This window comes from Taudactylus pleione, unplaced genomic scaffold (assembly GCF_031769625.1).
Source record: "Taudactylus pleione unplaced genomic scaffold, aTauple2 ptg000006l, whole genome shotgun sequence".
Lineage (NCBI taxonomy): Eukaryota > Metazoa > Chordata > Amphibia > Anura > Myobatrachidae > Taudactylus > Taudactylus pleione.
This window is the reverse complement of record NW_028284409.1, coordinates 19,149,125-19,168,298: the sequence shown is the minus strand read 5'-3', so window position 1 is coordinate 19,168,298 and position 19,174 is coordinate 19,149,125.

The following is a 19,174-nucleotide window of genomic DNA, read 5'->3' as shown; positions in this document are numbered from 1 at the left end:
AGAGAGGGTTCTGGAAGCAGCAAGGCTCGACTGAGTTCTCCGCGGGAATGAAGAGCTCTGGTGTAAGCTGGCTGTGGTGTCAGAATGTAGGGGGTCTCCAACACATTTCGGCAGGGGCTCTGCCTTCTTCAAGAGCTGTGGAGAATTTCTGCCAATAGGTTACAAAGTAATTGCAAATTGGGTGGTAAGTGAAGGAGGAGGACAGTTATGAGGAATAAGAAGAGGAAGGCATGAGAGTTATCAAGAAAATAAGGTGGAAGAGGTATAGGTGGGGAGAGAAATCTGAGGGTCTGACTTAAGAGAGGATACACAAGAATAGTTGGCCTGATTCAGAGATGTACACTAATGCGGTTACAGCTGCAATTTCTTATGCAATGCAGCAGCAAAAACATGCTAATGTTAGCAGAGATCACCCAGACACAAAGGCTCCCACTGCTGCCTTCTTACCTGCGTGCGATGATGCATACCTGAGTAAACATTGGTAACAACGCATATCAGCAACCATCTTACCCTTATGGCAGGTCTGACCTGCCACAGCTTTGGGAGCTCTCCTGACATGCAAAGCTGCCCATGCACACGCAGTGGCTAATTTATGCATGTCCATGTAATGGCGTTTAAATGGACAGGCACGCCTGCGTTTTTTCTGAACACTCCCTGTTACCACCCCCAAACACTGACAACCTATCAGTAACTTTGTGATGGGATCCTCTGTGCATCTGCAATTGCAATGCAATCATTGTGCACTTGCAGGACGGCTTATACGCATGAGCTATGGCAAACAATCGCTCAATCTGCGTGAAAATCGCATTGGCGGGCATCTCTGAATCAGGCCCAGTGTTTCTATCTGGTCATGTGTAGCCTGGTAAGATGGTAATATTGTGAGAGTACCAGAGCCAACAGTTGATTATATTTTTCCACTGTGTTAATTGGGAGACTATTTATGTATTCTCTCTTGTATAAAAATCTTAGTTGATTTATTATTTCTTGATAGACAGGAGGGAAAAGCTTTTTCCAGTTGCAAGCTATTTGATTCTTTGCTGCACAAGTTGCATGTAGGAATAGTTTGTGTACATGTTTGTTGAACTGCCAGATAGGGATCCATGAAAGAATATTAACAGGTATGACACTAACTGGTATAGCAGTGACAGATATTGTAATTGAGTAAATCATTTTCCAGAATGGGATAACTTTCGGGAAAATCCAAAATATGTGGTAGAAAGCTCCAATCTCACAATATATTCATAGGTTGGATGTGTTTGGGTAAATTTTGTGTAATCAGTCTAATGAGAACTTTTTAAGGAGTTTTCTTTAATTGCAAACTCTATTGCATAATTAGAGATGTCAGATTATAATAAATTCCAGATATCACTTCCTATTGGGGACTGAAATGCAGGTCCAAGCCAGTACATGCATGTAAATGGGAGGATGTACAGGGGTCATGATATTGTGGTACAGTATATTAAAGTTATGGAACCCCCATAAATAGAATGATAGCTGATATGTTTCTAGCAAAAAAGCATGGCAGGGAGTGGTTACAAGTAGAGATTTGAGGGTTCAGTTTACTGAAATATGAACACACCTGAACTTAGGGTTTCTAAGTCAAATCGAGTCCCAGTTCAGAATCACTTTAGGGCAGATTCCTGACTCCTTTTGAAGAAATTCTCCAAAGAGAAAGAAACGCGTTAAAGGTGTCTCTGTCTCCAGCCCATATCGCTAATGCCCGGTGAAACATTGCTACAATCTCCTGCTATATTAGCAAACACTTGCTCCAGGATGGACTTATTCCATCTGCCCACCCACACCTTCCCTTCTTCTGCAGATTACCTAGTAACCGGAATGGAGAGGTAATCACCTGCATGCATGCTGCAAGCCAACACTCACTACACATGAGGTGGCCCAGGGGGTCAACATCATGCATCCTGACTTAGTGAGCTGGTTTGCAGCGCAACATCAGTCACAGAACTTTTTGACTGAGGTGGTCACGACAGAGTGCACTATGCAGTGCTACATTTCCATCAGGTGAGCTTACTTCCATACACTATTGGCACTTTGGCCCTTCTCACACATAGCTGGATAGTGTGGCTAATTTACAGTCCAGCCTTGCTGTGTTTGATCATAAGATCTATGAAACGGATGAATACAGGGCACTTCCCAGGACACAGGGGGCATGATTCAGACCCTCTCGCAAGTGGGTCAATGGCTGGGCAATGCGCATGCCCCGCATGTGCACTGTGAGTGCGCGAGCCACGGAGTGAGAAATCACTCACTCCGGCACTCACCTCTAACAGCCACCCCCCCCGACCCACCTTCCAAACGGGGTGAGCTGTCGATCAACATTGACAGCTCGCCCCGTTTGGAAGGTGCATCAGGGGGGGTGGCTGGTCAAATGGAGGCATTCCCGAAGGAATGCCTGCCATTTGGGGATGGCCCCACCGACATCATGAGTGATGTCAGTGGTGAGCTTCAGGCTCTATTAGAGCCAGAAGCTCACTCTTGCGGCAGATGAGACCCTACCACAAGGGTCTTGTTGCAAGCCCCGATGGTTGCGATGGTCGCAACCATCGTGACCATCACCTGGCTGCTCACTGAAGTTGTGGGTGGTCACCCACAGCTTAGCGAGTGGCCAGGAGGCCGGACAGAAAAAAAAACGACCTTCAGACCTGCGAGCTGCCTCCAGCAGTGAGCGGGTCTGAATCAGGGCCAGTGTTTGTAAAAAGGGAACACTGATTTTGGACTGATTGCCCACATAGGGCTAAGGGTAGAAAATTAATTCAGTCTCTACAGAGTACATAGGGGTGCACTCCGTTTGCTTAATATAACAGTTTGGATTGCATCTCTACCCTTCATCATTTTTTGGATATTTTATTATTTGGGACTTCAATTTACTTAGGTATTAAGAAAAACCTTAGAGTCAATCAGAGACTCTCACATAATTTTTTCATTTTGTTGTTATTTCCTATTACTGCATATACTAAAGTTATGTGCAACTAGATCTGCTATTCAGATATTCTCCTATACATTTATTTTCATATTGCTATTTTATGTATGGTGATTTTTATTTTTTTGTTTCTTTTTTGCCCTGTTTTATTTTTATTCTTATATTAATTTTTATTTCTTTTTTTGCTATTTTGGATCATCCTATTAACTCACCCACAATTCAGGAGGAGACTGCAGGTGTACTTAACATAGTGGCATCACTTGTAAAATATATTGCCTAATGGTTGTCTTTTTTATTATGCTTATTAACTTTAATCATGTCACATATTTAGGACATTTATAGTCCCTTTTGTGAGAGCTTGCATATTTAGACTCTTGTTTTATAGAACTTAATAAATCTTATTAATATAATAAATTGTGTATCTCTTTGGTCCAGGTTAGACTCTTGGCGCTATCAATTTGTAACTATAGAGTCCTGACTCAGGCCTTCTCGCAATTCAGAACTCAAACTTTGCAGTTAAGTCCCGCCCTCGTAATTTCAGGTATTGAGGTCAAAATTTACTGGAAATTAATGCTATTGATGTTAATAATACTTATTGAACAAAGACAGTCCCAAAATTAATCATATCAGATGATTTTTTACATTTTTCAAGAAAACCAAAACCAAATTCAAACCAAAAAACTTGAGGGTGGTTTTGTCAAAACCAAAACATGATGATGATTTAGAACCAAAAGCAAAATACTAGGGTCTACACACTTTTCTCTTTCTCAGAAAAAGAGCACGGTGCAACGTCACTGAAGATGTGGCAAAATGCCCACATTGCAACATGCGGATGCCATGTTAGCTAGAGATGTGTGTCTTTTTGGTGCAGATTGCATATAAAAGTTCCTTGTAATCATGCACAATTTCACACAGGATATCTGAGGGTTTGGGAAACACTGTGTTGTGTGTTACTATTTAATCATTGTTGACTTAGGGGTACAGTGTAATTTTGGGACAGTAGGCCAGAGCACTCAGAGGTACTAAACATCATTAGGAAAAGTAGACCAGTTCGACTGAAGCTCGAGCACTGCATTGTTTTTGTTGAGCCAGTAAAGGCAGGGGCAGAGCACTGTGTCATAGAAGTGATGTGAGTTGCAGTGTATTAAAAATAATAATACTTGTGTGTGTTCAGGCACTATTAAAAAAATAAAACAAAACTTGTGTGATAAAAAATATAATGTCATTAGGAAGCCACCCTTATACTAGAAGCTCTGTGAGGCACTGTGTTGTGTCTTCTGGCATGGTTATAAAAAATAATAAAATTTTAAGACTTGTGTGTTCAAAAATATAACATCATTAGGGTGCTACCTTTATACTAGGAGAACTGTGAGGAACTATATTGTGTGTTTAGGCACTGCTATCAAAATAATAACATTTTAAAGCTTGTGTGTTAAAAAATATAACATCATTAGGGTGCCACTTTATACTAGGAGTGCTGTGAGGCACTGTGTTGTGTGTTCAGGCACTGTTATCAAAATAATAATATATAAAACTTATAAAATATAACATCATTAGGGGCTACCCTTACACTAGAAGTGTTGTGAGTCAATATGGATCAATCATTAGAAGAGCAGAAGCAGCAACCCAGTACTAATGCTGCTGATGTTGCCAGCAGTCATGATAGTGTGTTCTAGATTTACTAAAGGTGGTCTAGGAGAAACAAAGTTTAAGACAGGGCACGTGAAATACAATACTTAACAATGTTAAAGAAAACATCACCTCTTATAATAAAAGGAACATTTTCTGCTGAATAACGTAAAATTGCCAACATTCTAGATCACACCAATTTTCCATCACAAATCAGTCCACCAAAGAAAAACTAGTGTTGAAGAGCAAACTCTGTATTCACAAACTTCACAATCCCAGAGGAGAGCCTAAGTTTGTCCACAAATTATATGTATTACTTTGACATTTCTGTCACTATAATCCTAGAAAAGCCTCGTTCAACCACTTCTACACCTTCTGCAATTGTGGGGATGAGCAGTGTAAAAGTAAAGATAATATTTTAGAAATTGAGGATGCTACTGTAGAAGTGCAACAAGATGAGGGGGATATTTGGTATCTGACACTGATGAGGATATTGATGATGAGAATGTTGTTTGTAAATCAGCTATCAATGACAGCATTTCTTGCTTATGATAAGAAGTACAATGCCATGCCTGGGCATAAGACTAAAAAGCTACCTCTTTAATGTGAAATTATTTTTACCCAAATTCTGACATTTGCCAAGCCATCCATATTGTTTGTGAAGCTAAAGAAAATAGAGGCAGGGACCTAGGAACCTCCTCCCTGTTACATCATTTATAGCAAGTTCATGCAAATTATTTGGGGAAATCTTGAAAATCCTATAAAAAATAATAGCAAGCAGTCCAGCATCACCTGCCATCAGCATGGATAAATTACACCACATGCTATCTCCACCAACAACAACTTAATAATCAATCTCCTCATTAATGATCAGAGGTAGTCCTTTTACATCCAGTTTGCAAAAGCTATCTGACTCCTCGCCTATAGAGGATTCCCCAGAAGAATACCTGTTACTGCTGCTGGGGGTGAATATTTATCCCAGACATGGTCAAAGAAGACTAGTTTCAAACAACAATTGACTGTGAAACAATCATTTGCAAGAAGAAGCAAGTATTAAAGCTGCTATACAGTTGCACAGTGGATCACTGAAACCATGATGGCTATGGTAGCATTGGACCTGCATCTAATAATCATTATCAATATATCTGGTTTTAGACATTTAATTGAGGTCCTGTGTACCCGCTACCAAATACCATCTTGATTCAATTTTACCAGAACAGCAATTCCTCACCTGTTCCTGGTTAAAAAAAAACTAGTTCTTTGCCTAGAAAATCCCATTGTACCCACTTAACCACAGATATTTGGACAAGTGGTACTAGTCAAGATAAAGATTAAATGACTGTGACAGTCCACTGGGTGGGTGTATTGCCTTCAGCAGCAGCAGTATCTAACACATACTGTAATGCCAGCTCATTCACATGCAGGCTACTATATGTATCACTGGCTTCACTAAGGTGCATAATAGTTGCAACCTGTTAGAAGAACTCAGGGATGTCACAGCAAAATGGCTTACCCCACTAGGACTCTCCTCAGGCTTGGATTCCATGAGACAAAACATCATCTCCCTGGCCTCGGATTTCGCATGCTTTGGACTCTACATAATTCTCTCCAGCAGTGATTCAGGCACCATTTCACAGCGGATGTTGGACAGTCAGGTAATGGGGAGTGAAATTACTTAATGTAAAAGACAAAGAGCATTTTCTTTATGTTAGAGCTGCTTGACAAATACATCTGATTCCAGTGTAGTCTCTTTCAATCTGTACTACACTGACCTTTCTGTTTTATACTATACTTGGCAGTGGCACATAGAAAAAATACATTACATAAAGCATTGCCCTGCTTAATAAACAATTTCTGCTTCTGCTCATTTGACTTGGTAAACTCTAAAGTTTTCTAACAATCTTTGAAAAACAAATCAATAGTTTTCCATACTAGGGAACTACACTATATCACAACTTTCCTGAAAATGTATTAAAGGGCTACCTTAAAACCATGTTCTAATCCCTGTAACCCTTTGTCTTTTAGGTCTTTGTTTAAGAGACAATGGGGCAGATGTATGAAGCTCTTGAAAGTGATAAAGTGGAGAGTGATAAACGACCAACCAATCAGCTCCCAACTGTTATGTTACAGGCTGTATTTGAAAAATGACAGATGGGAGCTGATTGGTTGGTCATTTATCACTCTGCACTTTATCACTTCCCAGAGCTTCATACATCTGCCCCATTAGGTGCCAGTGTGCCACCATTACTATAGCCACAGCAGTGTATAAAAACATAAATAAAAATAAAACAATAAATAAATAAATAAATACATTAAGAACAAAACTTGTTGGTATTCAGGGCCAGGCAGTGGCATTGTTATATAGTAATGCTCAGTGGGTGGCATGCCACCACATTAATAATATAAGCGCTGTGAGAGTCACAGTGTGAAGTTGTTGTCATTTGTTAAAACCGTTATTTTCTAAAACTTTTGTGTGTTCAGGGCCAGGCAGTAGCACTGTGTTACAACAACACTTACTAATAATGATTAGTAGGTGCCATGCCACCATATAGAGGGTTTTTAGACAGAACACCTAAAATATAAAAAATGTTACAATGTTAAATAAAAAAATGTCATGTCTAATAATTAAGGAAATGTTTCCTGCCAAAAAAATATAAAATTGCCAACATGCCATACACCACATGCAAGGGCAAGGAAAGGCTCAGGCCTTGCCCTTTGTTTGTGAGTGGTGGGAATCATGTGAGCAATCAGAGTAGGAATGTGGAAAATATGATGTTCATAAAAATGTACTATAAATTCCATGAGGAAGACCATACCCACCAATTATATCAAAGTACAGAGATTTTCATTTTGGTGGATTCTAACGGGGATGAGATAATATTGTTTGAAAATGATGTTAACACTGATGAGGGTAAGGAAGACGATGACAATGACGACATCTTGCCACTGTAGAGAAGAGATCAGTAACAACACTGTTAGCCTTAAACCAATCAATAACACTTTGAGCTGCATTAAGCCCATTTGTTGCTTGTTTTGTGAGGGCCCAAACAAAACAACCACTTCTGCCACAAAAGTGGCAGTCACTGTCATTGAAATGGTTAGTTTGTTACACTGTGCATGTCCTTTTTATTATACAACATAAGCATGGATGAGAGAGTCTAAGGACAATTCCATCTTGCACTCCTTTTCTTTGCATTATGCGCTGTTTGGGGCATTGGTGACTGTCTTTTTGCAATGATGACATACATTTTTATAGTTTATTAAACTGCCAAACTGCCATCCTGTCTTGCTGTGTGGCAATGTTTCATAGATGGCCTATATTCTTTAAAAATTCTGTGCATTTGTGCCGCTGCTCTGTTGCTTAGCTTAGCCAGCCATTTGGCTGCAGCTTTTGGCCTATATTGGTGAAAACAATATTGTGAGCTGTGAGGTAGTCAGATTGACTGGAAATTAAAAGTGTGTACAGATGGTCAGATATAACAGGACAATATGAACAATAACGATATCAATCATAACGTTATCATTCATATGGTCCGGTTTTTGGGCCCATCCAACTCCCGGTCGATGTGCAGGCATGGGTGGTCGATATCGATATCGACCATCACCCGTACATGCAGGCCAACCTGGTCAATATCAACCAAGTTAGTCTGGTTACTATAGGGACCTGCAATCATTGATCATATGTCATTATAGTCATTTGGGGGTTGGTGCATGTGCTGGATGTTCAATATCGAAAATCCAGCACATGCAGGATGGTCAGACAACAATATCTGATTGTTGTCTGATTGCTCTGTGTGTACTGAGCTTAATGCTATTGAGGTTAATAATACTGTAGGACAAAAACAGGCCAACTTGTGTAAATTTAGCTGTTTTTATCATTAGTTAAAAAAAATACAAACCCAAAACCAAAACACAATGATGAAATAGAACCAAAACCAAAACAAGGGGGTTGGTGCACATCTCTAGTATATATGTAAGTTAGGTGAAAATCTCCCCTAAATAATGGCAGAGGATATCTTCACATAGATATTTAAAAAAAACACAGTACAGTGCAGTGATAAACCTTTTGTTGATACTCCCATCAGCTGGGACAAAATTCTGACTGTAAGGACAGTGTGACAGTATCCTAAAATTTGAACTGTCCCACTTTGTCTTAACTGTGACAGATTGTATACATGCAATGATTCTGATGTCTGCGGCAGAAACATTTGTATGTAAGTAGTTTATAAGGTGAACAGTAATGTGCACTTTTATATTCATTCTTTATATTTCCTGCCTCCTCAAAACCTACTGCAAAAAATAATAGTCTATACTTACAAAATGTTTAATAGGCACACTTCTATAATCTGAAATTGGCATTCAACTCATTGTTTTTTTTTTTTTCTCTTCAGATTTGCATCTCACAGACTTTATTAAATATACCAAAAGTTACTTATTGGTTTGAAACAGGGAAGAAATAATAATGTTTAATCATAGTGAAAATCTGTGCACATAAATAGCACAGAATTCAATTTCCTGTGTAATGCCAATGATATCTTTCTTATCTTACACTATGTCTTGTTCCACAAGATATTATTTGTTGAAAATTATTCCAGGCTACATAAACTTCTACAGAAATATATGTAGAAAAATTAAAATAGAATTCAAAAGCTAGTTTTTAAAATAACAAAAGCATATTTAATTTTTCAAGCAATATTACAATAATGTACCCATGCTAGGACACAAATAAGAAAATGAAAGATAGTTAGTAAATAGAATCACACATGCTATTTTCATGTTGTAGTTGTTTTAGTGATACAAAATAAATATTTGACAAATTTAAAAATACAACATTAGCAGCGAACAAATTGGCTAAGCCATAATTATCATATGTACTCCTGCACTGCACATACAGCAAGACAACTAAAAATGTGCCCATTGGGGATTTCCCCATCCTTTAGTGGCACAACTCCTCATTATTGTGTCCAGTAAATGACAGGCCATCATCTCATTGTCAAGTCTGCAACCCACCAGGGAGAATCAATTAGTCTATAAATTAATGACTACTCTCTCATCTTGATTCATGATTCCACCAACCAGAGCAGTCATATCAAATCAGTATTGCTACACACACTAGACAAAGCTATACAGATCATGTACTTTTGGAAGCTCCTTAATTTGAATTTGATTTTCAATGAAGAACACAATCCCTAATGTACCTCTGTGTCAATATCTAAAACAAACAACCAAATATTCAATGCAAATGTCAGTATTTTGAAAGGCCCAATGGAAATAGCAATACATCTCTTGGATAGGGTGTTCTAATGAAAAAACATTCTACACAGAGTATTATACCTATTTAAGACACTACCCACCCAGATACCCCATTCCATTCCATCCCTTTGCTATAACTTTCAATGCAATAAAAAAAAACACATATTTAAAAAGATATTTTATCTATAACTGCTTTAAGAGTTGGTCTAGGACTCCCTTTATTCCAATATATCTTGACACAATGTAAAGCCAAATGTAAGTGAGAAACTCTAAACCTAACACTAAAAGATGGGTTGATCTACAAAATGAACTAAAAGGGCATGATTCACTCTCATTGGGGTATATTTACTAAAGTGCTGGTTTTTAGAAGTGGAGATGTTGCCCATAGCAACTATTAAGATTCTAGCTATTATGTTCTAGAAGGTTAATTTCAACACATCCCATGTTTTGCCAACACAATATACAGTACTTGGTGGTAAATTTTTTTTCAAAAAAGGAAAGGTACATGCAGGAGACACTTTCTGTGGACAGAAAAATATATGGACATTTTCAGCATTCAGCAACCACATATAGAATATTGCAGTGGCTAAAAGAACAGTTCGATTTGACATGACACCAACTGAAGCAAGAGGTAGTGACCAGGTTAAATTCCACCCTTTTTATGCATCAGTGAATGAAAGAACAGCAACAAGCCATGACATAGGGAGAGGTAAGGGGGTGTACTTTAGTCCAGCAGACTGGAGGATACTCTCTGTTTTATGCAGGCTACTGAAAGCATTTGAAGTAGTAACTAATGAAGTGAGTTCAGACAATGCCAGCTTGAGTCAGATGATTCCTTTATTAATCTTCTGGTAAAGCAGCTAGAGATTAAATGTAGTGATTCCACTAAGTATGGTAGACTTGTAGATCAAATTATTTATTTGCTTTGCCAGGACCAAAGGGTTGTCAAGATCTTGAAATTGGATCACTACATTTTGGCAACCATGCTAGATTCCAGGTTTAAGTCATATGTACTGTCATTCTTTCAAAGATCTTTCACAGCCTTTAGTATTATAATACTATGAAAGCAATCTAAGAGATCACCACATGGTGCAATATTGTCTTAAAAAATATAAAAATGTATTAATATAATGCCCTCACATTTTATAAATAAATTCAAGCATATATGTCCACCATTGCGTGGAATTCTTCTTGTGCATCTGACCCAGAAGATGGAAATGGATGGCATGGAATAGGTGCCGATAGCCAGCTCAATCAGTCCATCCCACAGTCCTCCATGAAGACCAATCTCACAAACTTAATGCATTTTGGTCCTTGGGAATCTTGCACAGAGGCATAGTAACCATGATGGTCACTATGCCTCTAAGGAAGGCCACTAGGGTGTGTGAGAGCTGGCTGCCAGTACCTGTTCTATGCCATGCATTTCCAGCTTCTGGGCCAGGTGAAGTCTGTAGTCCTGATAAAGGCCTCTAAAAAAGGTCTGGGTGTGTGAGAGCTGGCTGATGGCACCTGTTCCATGTCATTAATTTCCATCTTCTAGGCCAGGTGTAGTCTGAAGTCCAGATAAGCGAGTGAACCCAGAGAGATTCCACAATATGAAGGAGATGTATGCTTGATTTTATTTATATAATGTCAGTGCTTTATATTAATATTTTTTTATATTTTTTAATATGATATTGCATCATGTGGCAATCTCTATATTTGTTTTAATATTGTTATAATACTCAAGGCTGTGAAACATTCTGGCTATTAACAATGGACTTAATCATAATTGTGTACATATCAGAGGAGGAGAGAGAGGAGTAATAAAAGAGATCCACTTTAATTTTTTGTCTAAAAGAATAAGCCTTTATTTTATTACCCTGCACCTGGTGGTTTGGACATTATATTGGGACATTCATATGCAACCAACACCAGCACTATAGTGGTACTATTTTTTTCTATGCACTGTATTGGAGAGATTGGTGAAAGTTCATTGTGTTCAAAGGCTGAATTTGTTGTGTAAATTAGACAAAAGTATAGATATTTGTCCTTTATTGACATAGATCTTAATAAATGTAAGAGCTCCTTGCCAACAAGGTGTCAACTCAAATGGCACATGACACAACTACATCTCCTGCTTTAGCTTCCCCTGCAACTGCTGCTGCCAGGATTTCCCCCCCCCAAAAAATCCACTAAGTGTGTGTGTGTGTGGGGGGGTTTGATAAATCAACTCAGTACACCAAAGTGAACACCATTTTGACATCTGGTCAGACTTAAATGAACTGCCACAATTATTGACACATCTACTGTTATTGGATCTGATAATCTAAGTATCAGTAGAATGGGGGAAGAATATTTAATAACAATGTACAAATTACCATGTCACACAGTACTTTTTATTACTGGGAAGAAAAAAAGCAATTTGGAGCCCCTTGTACAAACTAGCTTTGGTTTAATTAAGCTGTCCTTATTTTTTTAATTAATCAATTGATCATTTTTTACCTGCCTTCCACTACATATTCCACTTCCCTTTTTATGTACTGCCTTTGGGCCACTGAGTTATTCCCCCTTATACTCAGAATATTTGGAGCACCTCATAAATGTACTACAGGGGATATTACCCAATTAGGAAGGAGGGAGGGGGGATAGTATGACCAGCTTCTCTTGCAACCTTTTATTGCCTTTTCTCTTCTTAGTTGCTGAATAAAGATCTCACAAAATTACATTTTCTAAATCAATTAAACCTTTACCTGCCTTCCATTACATACACCAATGGCATTTCCTTACACTGCTCCCGGGTCCCATAGCGCTTTCCCCTCATATTTAGACTCTCTGGCACACCTCATAAATGTACTAGAGGGGTTGTTACCCAATTAGGAAAGAGGGAGGGGGGAGAGTAGTATGAACATCTTCTCTTGCAACCCTTTATAAGAACCATTGGTTATACTAACAACAATATTGTATTCTTGTATGGACTTTTCTCTTCTCAGTTGCTACAAAACATATTTTGCAAGGCCACATCTGAAATGATTTTTTCAGAATTAATCAGTCAATCAACCAATGCATTTCCTGCCTTCCACTACATACATAATCCAACTCCATTTACCTGTTCTTCCCTTGGACCTCTGATCTAGTTTTTGATTAATGAAAATATTCTTAGTTTCTATGGAGTCATATAGTTTATTAAACTGTCATCCTGTCTGACCCTGCTGTTTGGCAATGTTTCATAGAGGTGCTATTTTCTTTTAAACTGCCATGTGTTTGTGTCGCTGCTCTGTTGCTTATTTAGCCAACCAGCCTTTGGTCAATATTGGAGAAAACAATATTGTGAGCAATTATCAACTGATGCCATATATCACTACAGAACTCTACTTTTGGTCCCAAAAAGTGTCAGGTATGGATTTTGGGCATAATGAGATAATATGGATCTCCATTTTTAAAAATAAACTTTTAGACCTGTCTTCTTGTGTGGATTAATACAGTGTATAATGTTTTTACTATTGATGTAAGGACCATTGGAATTGTTATAATTTAATATTAACACTTCTATTGTCAAGAAGGTTGTTACTACTTTGCTGGTCTTACAGATGATGGATCCAGTATTTTTGAATGAAATATTCTGTGTCAACAACGTAGAATCCAAGATAATGCTTTCCATTTACTATTAATGTCTAATGATTGTTGGTTAATATATATATATATATATATATATATATATAGCGAGAGAGAGAGAGAGAGAGAGAGAGAGAGAGAGAGAGAGAGGTTCTTAGCTAAAGGGATGTAATACAGTTAGGTTTTGGAAACCTTGTTGTATTGCCTATTCTATTTGAATGACATACAAATAAATATACAAATAAATCAAATCTTTTACACAAATATTATAAGATCTAGGATAATGTTATCCAATGATCAGTTATATTTAAGTAATGAGTTAACCTTTGATGTTTAACATATAAGAATTGAAGTTTTAGTTTATTAGGTGTGACAAATTTTATTTGTATAATCTTTATTTGAGTAGTGTGAGTATAAATATAAATATAAACAATGAGACATTCAATATAAAATTCAATTAAACTACTGAGACTCGAACCGAGGTCTGCTGGGAATTGTTAATGACCTAGTCTATTTATGCTTTGTGTTCTAATAATAATAGAATGGAATTAATTGAGATATTGGGATTTATATATTTATTGTTTAGGAAGATGATTACTTTGTTATATCGAAATGCTCTTGGAGGATACCGGGATATATGATTGTTCCTATTCATATTATGTTTGTTTATTTTAACTTTATGCATTGGATATTTGTATGTGTTGGATTACAACAATGAATACTACTGCTCAGAGACACATGTGTTTGAGATGTTGAGCTAAGCAACTTAATTGCATACAAATATGATTGGCCTAAGTTAATATATAATGAGTTCACTGAAAGATCCCTTATACTTACCCTCTGAGGAAACTGTTAATCATAACCAGATGGAGAAATGCATCAGGGTGCTACCAAAGGGATTATTAATAATCTATGGACACCATATCCTGTGCACCCACCTGACAGTAATTATTACTTATTGTCATTTACTGTACAGCGAAGTGTGGCTTAACAATACTTGGAGCAACCTACCTGTTTTACACCAAGTCACGCAGCTTAAAATATCTTGCTGCACAAAGCCTTACTATTATTGTAAAATCACTCATGCAGGTTACAAGCAGCAGTAAGCAACACAGATGGAAAAATGGGGATTTTACACCGAGGAGCAGTGATGATGCTACCTACTAAAGATTACAGAATAACGATAGCATAAAAGTTCCTACCGGTGAGGACCAAGGCTGACAAATTGGTCATCTATATTTCACCTCCAGACTTTGAGGTATTCTCCTGGGTGCCATTCCATCTGTATGCTGTAATATATAACTTTAGGCTTTTTGCCAATCATTGCCTGACACTTGTACATTTTAAATCAGAGACTAGCACAATATGGGTCTACAAGATCAAGACTTTTTATGAAATTTTCTATATAAAATATATATTTTATATATCTTATTGCATTTGAGTTTTGTGGATTATCAATTAATCTGTTATACAGTATAACTCCTTGTGGAGAGACAGTCTCCAAGTTTATGTGCAATAAATTCTTAATTTTTTATATATGATTAATGATATTGTGTTCTCTGAATCTAAATCAAATGTGTACCCATTGTGCAAAGTAATTTGCACATATCATATATCAATTATCTATTTAAGTAATCCAGATTTATTTATTGGGTAGCAACATTTTTTAATATAAAAAATCTGATGCATTTTTAATATACAATTCTTGGTTCATTATTTTACAATTCAAAGGAGTGTGCCCGGTTACAGAGTCACTTTTTCTGAATCATCAGCTTTCGAAGATTGTGAGCAGTGAGGTGGTCAAAATTGATTGGAAATGACTGGAAATTAATGTTTTTGACATTAATAATAAGGTAGGAACAAAACAGACCCAAGTTACGTGATGTTAGCTGTTTTTATAAATTTTTGAAAACAATTCCATATTCAGAACCAAAACATGTGAGGGTGGTTTTGGCAAAACCAAAACCCGATGCTGAATTACAACCAAAACACAGTAGTCCATGCACACATCTCTTTAGTAATTAGGACATTTTAGTATTGACACTTCTCTCTCTGAGGATGAATAAATGATTCCTCAGTAGGTGCTGGATCACTCTCAGTTGATACCTCCCTCATGTTGTATCTCTCTGTAGCTGTTGCCTTTTTAGTTTCTATAGTTGCTGTATAGTAATGAATTTCTTACCTTCTCTCAAAGATTTCTGTCATCTCACTTCACTTCTCTCCAGCTAAACTGTATCACCGTCCTATCTTTTTCCATCTAATTCCTGTCAGCTTTATTTCTCTCCAGCTGAATCCTGTTAGTTCTCTTTCCATCTTCAACTGCCACGCACACTACACATAATCAGATGTTACCATGGGAGCTCACACAGCAATAATTCAAACTATACACCTTTATCACAAATAGTCAATTTCTATTGTGAACATATGACATGTCTAACAAAATGAGCATGAATTGCTATTACAGCAATAAATCTTTCTATGGAATTCATTATTATTTTCCATTCAAACATTAAATACTAAAACATATTTGTAAGGCAGTATAAGGCATTATATTATGATGACAATAATGACAATAATAATGATGATGATGATTATCTAAATCAGTTATATACAGAGTGCCACCGCAGTATGCCATTCAGCATTACAATTAAACCTAGAGCCTTTAATGATGTTTCATTTATAATTAAATATAGGTTTTTTTTAGTGATATTTGCAAAATGTTTTTCTGTATAAAGCAAGCCTGCTTGGTTCACTTGTATTAGCCAGTGTAAAAACAAAAACATTTTGTCTAGTGAAAGAGCGTTGGTAGATCTTAATTTTCAACCCTTAAAATTTATTTAAATACCTCATTTTGCAATACCAAACCACAATTAAGTATGTTGTTACAATGTGAGATTCCTATAACTAGGCAAGATTTAACAAAACACTCCACATTCGCAGCTAATCCCATAAGAATATGCAAAATCTTAAACACAAGTAGCCAGCAATATTACAGCCTTAACCACATACTGTACCATACAAATAGGTTAAATTGAGAAAAAAATGTGATCATGATGTCCCAAAGCAGAGTGCATCAAACCTGCTGCATATGGGGCTGCATAGCTGCAGGCCTGTCAGAGTGATCATGCTTACCTTTAGTACCATCAAAGTACCTACAATTGGCACATGAGCCTTGGAACTGGATTTTGGATAAAAGAAGATTGCTTGGTCTGATGAATTTTATCTTCTGTTGCATCATGGGGATGGCCAAATATGTGTTCATCAGTGGCCAATGGGATAGATGGCACGGGAATGCAATGCAGAAGGAAAACAAGTCTGTCAATTGATTTTGATGTTTTGGGCAATAATCCATTGGGAATCTCTAAATCCAATAATTTATGTGTAAATTAATTTGATACAAATGTACCATCTACATAAAAATTGTCATAGGCCAAGTTGTTTCATGGCAAAAATATTCTCTGATGGAAGTGGATATTCCCTGCAACACAGCATGGATTGTTTAAGAATGGTTTGGGGAAATGATGAAAAGTTCAAGGTGTTGCACTGGCCTCCAAATTCACCCAATCTCAGTCCAAATGAGCATCTGTGTATGTGTTGGAACAATAAGACTGATCTGTGATTGCTCCTCTTCACAACTTGCACGAGTTGAAGGTTCTGCTGGTAACATCCTGGTACTAAATACCACAGGACAATTTCAGAGGTCAGGCAAAGCACCGTGATTTGGCTGGCTAGAGCAGTTTTGGTGGCTAATGGAGGAGCAAAATCATATTAGGAAATTGGCCATAATTTTTGACTCATCAGTGTATACTGTAACTGGGGACATGGTTACAAAAAATTAACCTTCTAATTACTATTTGTATTCTTGTGTTCCATATAGAGGGTATCTGGACTTTAGTTAGTTAAAATGTCGACAATGTCTGGAAATACACCAGATGTTAGACAGGCAATAGTTTGAAGGGACAAAAGGTTGAGACTCTAAAGGTTGACATTGAAGAATGTTGACAGGTTGACACTAAAATGGTTGACACACAAATGGTTAATACATTTTTTTTGTTAGTGTTAGGTTTAGAGTTATTCACTTACCAGAGGGTTAGGGTTAGGCACTAGAAGGGATGGTTAGGGTCAGGCACCTACCCCAATAGTTAGGGTTAGGCACCAAGAAGGAAGGTTAGGGTTAGGCACCAAGAGGAGGGTTAGGGTTATGGTTAGGATTAGGGTTAGAAAATAAAAAAACATTGGTAACCATTGGAATGTCGAAATTTTGACCCTGTTGACCATTTGTACATGTCAACATTCTTCCATGTCAACCTTTAGTGTGTTGACATGCTGTTTCTGTTGACATTTTGTCCTTGTCAGCCTATTGCCTGTCTAGCATCTAGTGTCTATCTAGACATTGTCAACCTTTTAACTGTTTAACTTTTATACCACACCCCATATAGAGTAACAAAATAATGTTTCATTACTATTTGATATTTTTAAGCAAGGATATAAAAGACAAGAGTAAAGTTAGGATTTAAAATAGTTTTATTACACAACAACATAATAATGGGATTCTCTTCCAGCTTCCTTTATAAGTCTCTGCTTTAAATTAAAGTTTAGTGTTAATTTCACTTAAAACTTGACACCATAATGTTCACAATTAAAAATGACAGGATTTTCTGGTAGAAAGTGCTATGTGAAAAGTCTATTATTACAATGCATGTGATCTTACAAATTTGGTTTCTGAATTGAGAGCAAAGCAAAAGAAAACAAGTAACCACCCTACTGTCACCTCCCACAAACTGCACTTCCTGTCAATCATTCTGCAATGGGTCTACGTGGTCACAGCAATTGCAGTCCCAATCGCAGTGGCAGGTTTGCACACATGCACTATGATGCATATGCATGTGCAGTATGCAACAATCACCGTAATCGCAGTGGCGATCTTTAATGAATCAGGCCCATAGACCATACAGTATCATATTGTATATATTGTCACAATTTATTTATATAATTTAAGCAGTTACTGTACTTTAAAAACATACATAGAATAATGGTTGCAATCCTTTTCTTCTGTTATAGAAACAAATGTTGCTGAACAACGCTTTGAATAGAAAGTTTGTGGCTTTGCATAGATAACAAAGTTGCTAATAATAGCCTAGTGCTACAATTAGTGGTCAGTAAAACTCACAGACTCAAAGGGGGGAAGTCAATTCAACGCAAATTGAATAGCGCTGGTAGGGAGCTCACGCAGCTATTCAATTCCATACACTTATGTCGGTGAATGCCAGTTCTTGCTACTTACATAACATGGGTGTTAAGGAATGAGAACCGGCTAAGCAGTAAAACAGCTCCAGGGGGTTGCGAGAAGATATCCTTTGCCCAAATAGCTTGGTGTATTGAATAGCTTCAGGAGCTCCCTCCCATCACTATTCAACATCACACTGAATTGAATTCCTCCAATGTGAGAAAAGAAAACAGACTGTTTTTTACTAGTAATGATACAGTTGTATCATATAAAAATATATAAGATACTAATAATGTTGAAGAATAAAATATTAAGTAAATATGCACCATGTGTCTCTGTATAAATCACTGTGCTTGGTCAGCACAAACCTTTTATAGTACCATGTAGGTGATCATGTGGGAGTTCATCAATCGACTCCAAAGAAATAACTGATAGTACCAGTAGTTGGGGTGGTCACCCTGAATAATCTTTCTTACACCGGTATTAGTAATTTTTCCCCTGGAATGGAAGTACCAGTCTCAGTGGTGTAGACT